The following is a 10210-nucleotide window of genomic DNA, read 5'->3' as shown; positions in this document are numbered from 1 at the left end:
TCTTTCTAACAGGCCAGATTAGAGCTGCTCTGCTGGCAATGGGGGTGGTGATGGGAAATCTGGAGCTTGCCATTCCCTTCCCCAACCTCAGGTGCCCACCGAGGGACTTTGTGGAAAAGTCTTGCGGTTCTTTGGAGTCCTGGTCTGGTTCTCTTCCCTTTCAGTTCATAGGTGAGAACCAGAGAACTGAGTAGGGGAGAGGGCATGGAACAGAAAGGCCCCAGGACAGAAAGTTCTAGCATCATGCCTTCAGGAGTCCAGTCACTAACTGAGCCAAAAGGACCACCCTTGATTCTACCTTTGTATCGGCTTTCTCTGGCCGTCTTGGGGCTTAGGATATAAAATCATTATTCTTCTTGAGAACAAAAGTTCTCCAACACCAATATTTCCTGAGGTCAAAAGCCCCTGAGAGAACCAGCAGTGGACAGCAGCTTGACAGGTTACCATGGCTTTGCACAGCGATTAGTTAAGTGAGTCGGATGTGTTCTTAATGGATTATGAGATTATTATTTTCAACTTTTATTCTAAGAAGTGAGACTGGGTCAGTCAGACCCAGTGAATGCGTGTTTGCTTGATCCAGGGCCAAGATGCACTGTGGCCACAAGAAACAAGGTAGAGATGAGACTGCCAGTTATAGTAGAAGAGTGTAGGAGCCAGGGCAGCTCCCACAGCCCCCTACCAGGAAGGGTAGTGTTGGAGCTGTCAAGAAAGGGACTAGGGCTTTGAATTTTGTTTTACATTTTTCTCTTGCTCTGTCTGGGACCCTCTATTGTGGTCCTTGTCAGAGCAGTCGGTGGTGGTAGCCAGGCACCGCCTAGTTCTCTTGGGCCTAGGCTGGTGGAGTCTCTGGTTCATGTGGTCCTTCAGTCCTTTGGGCTAATAGTTTTCTTGTATCTTTGGTTTTCTTCATTCTCCTTTGCTCCAGACGGGATGGGACCAGTAGATGTATCTCCCATGGTTGCTCACAAACTTTTAAGACCCAAGGCACCACTCACCAAAGTGGGATGTAGAACATTTTCTTTATGAACTCTGTTATGCCAATTGACCTAGATGTCCTCCGAGACTATGGTTTCCAGGCCTCAGCCCCAGTAACTTGATTCCTCAAGGTGTTTGGATGTGTCTAGGAAACTTCTATAACTTTGCCGTGGCACATTGTGCTGATGTCACCTATATTGTGTGAACTGAAGCCCCTCTCGAAGCCTACCTTTTAGACAAAGATTAGACAGGCCTATAAAACAAACAGCAACACATGTGAGGATCGTGATTCTTAGTTCAATCAAATACATGAGACCACGTGGCCAACACCTGCCCAAAAGCAAGAAGAGATGGCAGGAAGGGACAGGAAAACTGGACGAATGGACACAGGGAGTCCAGGGTGGAAAGGGGGAGAGTGCTGTCACATTGTGGGATTGCAACCAATGTCACAAAGCAATTTGTGCATAAATTTCTGAATGAGAAACTAACTTGGCGCTGTAAACTTTCACCTAAAGTGAAATAAAAAGAAAGGGCTGGGGCAAAGGTTGGAAACCCTAGTGGCATAGTGGTTAAGTGCTATGTCTGCTAACCATAAAGATCAGCAGTTTGAATCCACCAGGCGCTCCTTGGAAACCCTATGGGGCAGTTCTACTCTGTCCTATAGGGTAACTGTGAGTCGGAATCAACTCGATGGCCATGGGTTTGGTTTTTTTGTCGGGGCAAAAGTTGCTATCCTAGGGGAGCCCTTGTGGTTGTTGATAGTGAGGTGTGGGATGGCTCTGTGATGACTCCTGTTAATCTTGTCATCCCCCTCTGAGCTCTGGGATGGTGGGAGGGCCGTTTTCCTACAGCCCTCAGTCAACCCATCCTCACTGTGACTGCCCTATTTCAAACCATTGCTTCTTTAGAGAACACAGCACTGATCTTTCTGCCTCCTATCCACTATTATTGTTGGAAATTCTGGTGGCATAGTGGTTAACAGTTTGGCTGCTAACCAAAAGATTGGCAGTTCAAATCCACCAGCACCCTATGGGGAAGTTCTACTCTGTCGTATATAAAAAAAAAAAATATGTTGGAATTGACTTGATGGCAATGAGTTTTTTTTTGTTTGTTTGTTTTTACTATTGTTGTTAGTTGCCCTTGAGTTGATTCCCACTCATAATGATTCCATGTGAAAGAGTAGAACTGCCCTATAAGAGTTTTCTAGGCTGTCATCTTTATGGGAGCAGATGGCCAGGTAGTTCTCCCACAAAACCACTGGGTGGATTGAACTGCCAACCTTTTGGTTAGCAGCCGAGCGCTTAACCATTGCCGCACCAGGGCTTCCCACTATGCAGCTTGGGAATTAGAGGATTACCTATAACCTTGGAAGCCCCCTGTGTACTTGCTCATTTCGCATCCCCTCCCTCCACCAGAAAGCTAACCACCTGCTGGAATTAGTTATATTACATAGGTATGTATTCCTAAAGAATATTTTATTTAGTTTTTTTATTTTAAAATTATATAAATGATTTTTTAGGACGTATTCTTCTGTGACTTATTTTTTTCTTCTGCTTGCAATTCATTCCATGTTCATGCATGTAGCTTCACTGTTTTTAGGTGTTTCTTTATATAAAAGCAAACCCACTTCCATCGAGTTGATCCCAACCCATAAAAAAACCCATAGCAACCGTATAAATACCGTGGATACAGTAAAAGTAATCCATTCTATTGTCGATGAAAATTGCAGTTCCTTACTGATTTGTTGTTTTGATTTGATTTTTTATGATACGATAAAAATGCTGCTATAAATACTCTTCTACTTGCCTCTTGATGCATGTATGCAAGAATTTTTCTTTTTTTTAAGTGAAAGTTTACAGTTGAAGTTAGTTTCTCATACAAAAATTTATACACACATTGTTGTGTGCCCCTACTTGCTTTCCCTATAATGTGACAGCACACTCCTGCTTTCCACCCCAGATTTCCCGTGTCCCTTCAACCAGCTCCTGTCCCTTTTTTGCCATCTCATCTCGCCTCCAGACAGGAGCTGCCCATTTAGTCTCATGTACAAGAATTTCTTTCTAATATATAACTAGGGAAGAAGTTGCTGAGTCACAGGGTATGTTATGCAACTTTACCAGGTAATGCCAATTTGTTTTCCAAAGTGTACCAGTTTACATTCCCAACAGCAGTGTGCAGGAAGTCTTATTACTTTACATCCTTATCGACACTTAGTATTGTCAGATTTTTATTGATGACGGTCTGGTGCGTATGTTATAGTACTTCATTGTGGCTTTGATTTTATTTATCTGGTTACTCATGTGGTTGAGTATCTTTTTTATATGCTTAGTGGCTTATCCTGTTTCCTCTAATGTGAAATTCCTTTTTCTGAGATTAAAAAAATATATATTTTCCCATATGTTCTAAAAGATTTATGGTTTTATTTCTCCTATTTTTGTCATTATTCAACCTGAAATTGTGTTTTTCTCAATGATATGATGTAAGGAGCATTTTAATTTCATTTCATATTGATTATCATTTGTCGCAACACCTTTTCTTCCCCACTTATCTTCACTTCCAGCTCTGTAAGGAATCAGGTATTTACGCACGTGCAAGGGCCTATTTCTGTTCCACTGACCTATTTGCCTTTCCCTGTGCCAGTTCCACCCTGTCTAAATACTTTGGCTTTATAATAAATATTGATATCAGGTAGAGCAAATACCTCTGATTGGTTTATGCTCTTCAGGATTCTCTTGTTTATTGTTGGCCCTTTGCTCTTCCATATTAATTTTAAAATCTGCTTTTCAAATTTCATGGAAAACCCAGTTAGGATTTGCATTGCAGTTGCCTTGATTATATACATCATTGTAGAGAGAATTGACATCTTTATAGTATTACATCTTCCAATCTATGAAAATTGACTATATCTCCATTTATTTAAACATATTTTAATAAAGCATTATAATTTTCTACCTAAATGCCTTGGAACTGGCACATTATATATATTTGTTGCTGTTGTAAATTTTATCTATTTTTGTAAATGCCATTTTATAACTCTTTGGTGTATGGAAATACAGTTGTTTCGTGTATAGAAATATAGCTCACTTTTGTATGTTTATTGTATATCTAGCCACCTTGCTTAATTTTTAAATAAAATTCTGATAATTTTATGATTTTTTAGCTATTCTATGTAGTTAGTCATATAATCTGAAATTAATGACAGTTTTATTTCTTCCTTTTCGATCATTATGCCGTCTATTGTCTTATCTTACTGCATTGAATAGAACCTATTGTGCAATGTTGAATCTAAGTGGTGACAGTGGACATTCTTCTCTTGTTCCTGATTTTAAATGGAATACTTACAAGTTTTACCATTGAATTACCATGTTCTCAAATGGCTTTGTATGGATAGTTTTTTTCAGGTTGGGGAAATTTCCACCTATTCCTAATTAGATAATATTGTGAATGGATGTTTGCTTTTATCAAACACATTTGCTGTATCCTTTGAGGTGATCATAGTTTTGTTTTGCTTTTCCATTAATCTGTTAATGCAGTGCTTTACACTAATAGAATTTCTAATGTTAAAACAAACTCAAATTCTTGGAATTACCCCAACCTTGTTATAATTTATTTCCTTTTAAAATGTAGTAGTAGATTTCATTTGCTAATATTTCATTTTGCATTTTTGAATTTATGTTCATGAGTTAGAGTAGCATATATTTTTCCTTTCTTGCATTATCCATGTCTGCTTTTGGTGTCAGTGTGAGACTAGCCTCATAAAATGAGTTGGGAAATATCCTTTATTTCCTCTGGAAGTGTTTGAATAAGATTGGAATTATCTGTAGCTTGTAGTATTTAATAGGACTTGCCTGTAAACCCCCTTTAAGTCATGTGTTTGCTTAGTGGGAAGTTTTAAAAAATTTTAAATGGGTATAAGAGCATTCTTGAGTCAATTTTACAAGTCTGTATTTTTCTGATAATTTGGATATTTTCTTGAAATTTCTAAACTTAAGAGCATATAGTTCATAATATTTTTATCATTTTTATTCTTTACTATATCAACAGTTACAGCCCCTTTTAATTTTAATGTTGTTTACTTGCACCTCTGCTTCCAGTACTACTCCCTTTTACTGCAAAGTATACACAATTGCCAAAACAATGTTTTTAAGACATGGAACTAATCATATTCTACACTTATAAATCATAGAAGGGCTTTGAAAGGCTGTTTATAATCTAGCCTCAGCCTAACTTTCCATTTTTGTAAGAGCTATTTTCCTAATAATTTCTATGTATTCCAGCCACACTAGATTAATGTACTTTTGGTACATTGGTAGCTTCCATAACTCCAGTACCTTTGTTTATGCTGTTTTCATCATCTGACCACCTTTTGTTACATCTCCATCCTTTGACACACTTGTTTTTCAAGACTCATCTCAATTTGTACCTGTTCATGAAACTTTCCCCTACTTCCCACAAACAGAGCAGATACCTACTGCCTCTGTATTCCTACCCAAATTTCTCCATGCCAAGTACAGGCAGTCCCCAGATTACAAGCGAGTTCCGTTCCTAAGTCTGTCTTTAAATCAAATTTGTATGTAAGTCAGAGCAGTTAGGTACGGTTGACATCTAACGTCAGTTAGTCAAATGTTTGTCTTAGTATATGGTATACATAGTGTATGTTCCTGTGCATAAAAACCTTAAAGAAACACTTCCAGATACACTGAAACATCTTTAACATAATAATAGAATAATAATGTTTTGATGCGTGTTACAAAGTAGCAGATGTTTTTTAGTATGAACCGTTGTATGTACCTCAAATTTTTAATGTAATAGTCTTTACAAGGTTGGTTCATAACTATAGGTTGTACATAAGTCAGATGTTCATAACTCTGGGACTGCCTGTATCGTATTTTGTTTTATACTTAAGGAATTGATTACATGCCTGCAAACTTGTGGAGGTTTTGAACCTTCTGAAGGCAAGATCCTATCTTACTCATGCCTGCATTCTAAGCACCTTGTGGAGGACTCAGAATCTGTTAAATTTAATTGAACTGCATTAACCTGAATGGACTGAAATGGGCATTCATGCCTCGGCAAAGAGTAAAATTGAAAAGGCGAATTGTAGGCCTCATCGTGCAATCTGGAGTAATGTGAAGATGTCCTTACCTCTGTAAACTCCTTCTTCACCAACTGACTATAGTCAGCAAGTCCATCATATGTTTCTCATTCATTTGTTTTAATGCTTCTATTTTTTAATATGCTAATTTTTCTGGGGAAGCAGAGAAGGCCATATCAACCATGGATACTATATTATTTGTAGTTTTCCCTGTATTCAGGGAGATCCCTGGTTAGTGAGTGGATTTGCTAGGTCCTTCACTGAGATCAGATATATTGATAAGACATGGACAAGGAACACCCTTAAGGGGAACTATAATGTAGAAAGAGATGGCTAGGTATACTCATAACCCAAACCAAACCCTTTGCCACTGAGTCAATTCAGACTCATAGAGACCCTAAAAGACAGAGTAGAGCTGACCTATAGGGTTTCCAAGAAGCGGCTGGTAGATTTGGATTGCTGACCTTTTGGTTAGCATCCGAGCTCTTAACCACTGTGCCACCAGAGCTCTGGGTATACTCATAGTTTTTTTTTTTTATCATTTATTATCTACTATATTCCAGTTGCCATGAGTTGGAATTGACTCAATGGCAATGCACTTGGTTTTATATTCCGAGCGGAGCCCTGGTAGTGCAGTGGTTAAGAGCTACAGCTGCTAACCAAAAGATCGACAGTTTGAATCTATTAGCCACTCCTTGGAATCCCTATGAGACAGTTCTACTCTGTCCTGTAGGGTTGCTATGAGTTGGAATCGACTCGACAAAAATGTTTTTTTTTTTTTTTTTTGGATATTCTGAACGGAGCCCTCGCGGTGCAGTGGTTAAAAGCTTGGCTGTTAACCAAGAAGTCGGCAGTTCGAATCCACCAGCTGCTCCTTGGAAACCATATGGGGTAGTTTTACTCTGTCCTTTAGGGTTGCTATGGGCTGGAATCGACTCGACAGCAATTTTTTTTTTTTAATATCCTGGGTATTGAGCTAAGTCTGTTACATATGTAATCCATCCCAATCCTTCTTCATATCAACTCAAAGAGGTAGGCAGGTACTATTATCATTTCTAGTTTTATGATGAGGAAATCAAGGTGCATAGAGAGATTAAGCAAATCAGCAAAAGCCACTCAGCTAGTAAATGACAGAGCTAAGATTCAAAGCCAGGTCTGGTGGAATCCCTTCTTCTACAACCCAAGCTATCTTTTCTTTATGACCTCATCTCAAAACCTCAGCTATTTGAGCACCTGTTCTGTGAGTAGCCTCTGCCTGGCTCCACACTATCCCACGGTCAGTTTTCCAGGCATGTTAGTGGTCAGAAGTAAGCTCCTGTTCACTCGTTGATCTTGGAAGATGCTGGAGTAAGGCAAGAATGTGAACAACTGCTTGGGCTGCCTCCTGTCCATACAGCATCTCTCCTTACTCCCTGAATGTGGGCTTTTGGGCTCCAGAAGGACCTTTGACTTCCTTAGAAACAAAAATCTCTGTTTTGTCATGTCATTCCCATCCCATCTACAGGCTGTTACTGAAACCTGAGCACACCACCATCTGGCTTTTGGAAACAATAGCTTCCTTGATTAAAGGCAAGGGAGACAACTGCTTACAAGGAAGCTGGAAACAAGAGTGTCCTCAGAAAATAGCTCAGAGGGCCAACCAGCCAGCAGGAGTGTTTGGGGACTGCATAAATCTGGGGGTAATTTGCAGTTTACTCTTTCCAAGGCAGTTCTCTGCTGGCTAGGAGAGCCCTTTTTCCTCCCTTCATCCCTGCCAACCCACAGAACCACTTTAGGATTTCCAGATCCATAGTCTTCCAGGTCATCTGGTCATTCATTGTGTAGATGAGGATCCTGAGGCTCGGACCGGTAGGGGCAGTGTCTCACCCAGACTCACATAGCAGAGTGGTGGTCAAGCCTGCGTTAAGACTCGTGACTTTTGGTGGATTATCCCAGACTGAGAAAATTTATTTGGCCTTCAAGGCATGCTGCCATTTCTTATCAGTTATGATTTCAAGGGACCAGCCAATCAACCAACAAGTTGCCATTGACTGAACCTCAACTCATTGCTACCTGATGTGTGTGTCAGAGTAGAGCTTCCCACCATAGAAGCTTTATTGTTTCCACTTCGTCCGTGGCTTGGGAGAGGGCTCCAGGGTGGTTAAAAACCTGCCTTGTGGCTGGAGGGAGAAGGTCAGGCAGAAGCCTGATGTTAGGGTAATAAAAAAGGGCTCCTCAGAATCGCTGGGATCTGGAAGCTCCTAGTTGTCCTGCTTGAGGGTGAGCTTGTGGAGGTTGGTCAGGTGGTTGTTCAACTGCTTGAGGAGTTTCACCTTCTCATCTAGGAAATGACTCTCTAGAAAGTCACAGAGATGGGGGTGGTTGCAGGTAGAACCCACAGCATGTGGATACAAAAAGGCCTAGTTTAGGTTCTTCTCCAGGGCCATGGGAACTTATGTAGCATCCAAGGTTCTTCCTCAATCATTTTGGGATGGTTTCTACAACTCCTGGAAGTGGTCGTGGCTGCCTGGCTGCTTTTGCATCTTGAAGAGATGCTCAACACCCTCAAACTTCTCCTTCACCAAATTGAGGAAAAAGTGATCCACCCCTTCCAAGGCCACATCGTCGTAACCAAAATAGAAGCTCAGAGAGAGGTAGGTGTAGGAGACGCACAGATGCATGCTTACCAGGTGGTTGATGGTGGCCTCCACCTCTGTGGAATGATTCTGATGCATCTTGGGACTCATGGTTGGTTGATCATTAGGAGCTAACCACAAAAAAATGATGTTAGCTGGTTCCAGAGACAGCAGATGGTGGAGAAGATGGTCCCGGAAGTTGTATTTGGAGAAGAGGTTGGAGGGTAGTTGGAGGCTGGAGGTGGGGAATCCCTGGATCTGTTGCATCTGAACATTGTTGAAGCAAGAGATATAGCCGTGGGGCCACCTGGTACACTTGTTCCATAGATTTTCAATTGCAGATTTTTTGGAAGTAGATCACCAGGCCTTTCTTCTGAGGTTCTCCTGAGTGGCCTCAAATCTTCAACCTTTTTGTTAGCCACTCGGGGTGATAACTTTTATTTTCAGGTAGGCTTAAAGCGACTTGAAGACAGCATGATTTGTAATTGATTCTGGACTCCCTACCGTGACTCACACATAGTTGACCTTTAGCAGGGGTTTGGTGGCTTGATTGGGTCAGCTTGCTTCTTATCAGGTCCTTATTCAACAGGACTCATAGTGTCTCTGTTCAGTGTTATTCTTGTTATCCATCATATGTGGTTTCTCATACAAGGTAACTCCAGAGTGCACTGAACCTCAGTTCTTCTGTCTTCATCCCGCTCTGTTGGCTCCAGGTCTTTTGAAGTCCATTTTACATGTTGTTTCTGTTCATGCAAGTTTTTAGAAAAGGTTTTGCGTTGCATACGTACCACTTGTAAAGTGTTTTTTTCCACTCTAGAGCTGTATGCAGTACCACTAAGAAAGGTACATAGTTACGTCTGCCATATCCATAAGCTGCAGAATCATTTGGTTGTAAAAGGAAGGCTCTCTTGGAATATGAATCTAACTAAAAATAAACAAGCACTAGATGGGGCCTGTATGAAAGATCTCTGGTGGCACAGTGGTCAAGCATTTGGCTGCTAACCGAAAGGTCAGCGGTTTAATCCCACCAGCTGCTCTGTGGGAGAAAGACGTGGCAGTCGGCTTCCATAAAGATTAACTAAACCCAAAACCCATTGCTCTCGAGTTGATTCTGACTCGCAGTGACCCTCTAGGACAGAGTAAAACTGCCCCATAGGTTTCCATGGAGTGGCTTGTGGATTTGGACTGCTCTGAGTTAGAATGGACTTGACGACAACAGGTTTCGTTTGGTATGTTTTTTTTAGCAGCAGGTTTGGCCAGTGTAATTTGTCATGTGATTTCTTGACTGCTGCTTCCGTGGGCATTCTTGATTCAAGTAAAATGAAATCCTTGACGACTTCAATTTTTTCTCCATTTGTCGTGATGTTTATTAATCTAGTTGTGAGGATTTTCATTTTCCTGTACATTCGTGTGTGAGAGGTAGAATTAGCAAGGGGCATTTAAAAAGGGGTAAGAAGTCACATGGATGTGTAAGTTGGGATGTGATTGTGACCAAAAAAAAAAAAATTCCCAGTCCACTAGAGCT

At 40.8% G+C, this 10210-nt stretch overlaps 1 pseudogene; it reads right to left on the bottom strand.

The window, feature by feature from the left end:
* Positions 1–8167: 8167 nt before the first annotated feature.
* Positions 8168–9439, bottom strand: LOC111747807 (ferritin light chain-like; annotated as a pseudogene).
* Between the last annotated feature and the right edge of the window lie 771 nt (positions 9440–10210).

This window comes from Loxodonta africana, chromosome X, assembly GCF_030014295.1.
Source record: "Loxodonta africana isolate mLoxAfr1 chromosome X, mLoxAfr1.hap2, whole genome shotgun sequence".
Lineage (NCBI taxonomy): Eukaryota > Metazoa > Chordata > Mammalia > Proboscidea > Elephantidae > Loxodonta > Loxodonta africana.
This window is presented reverse-complemented; position numbering and strand designations above follow the sequence as displayed.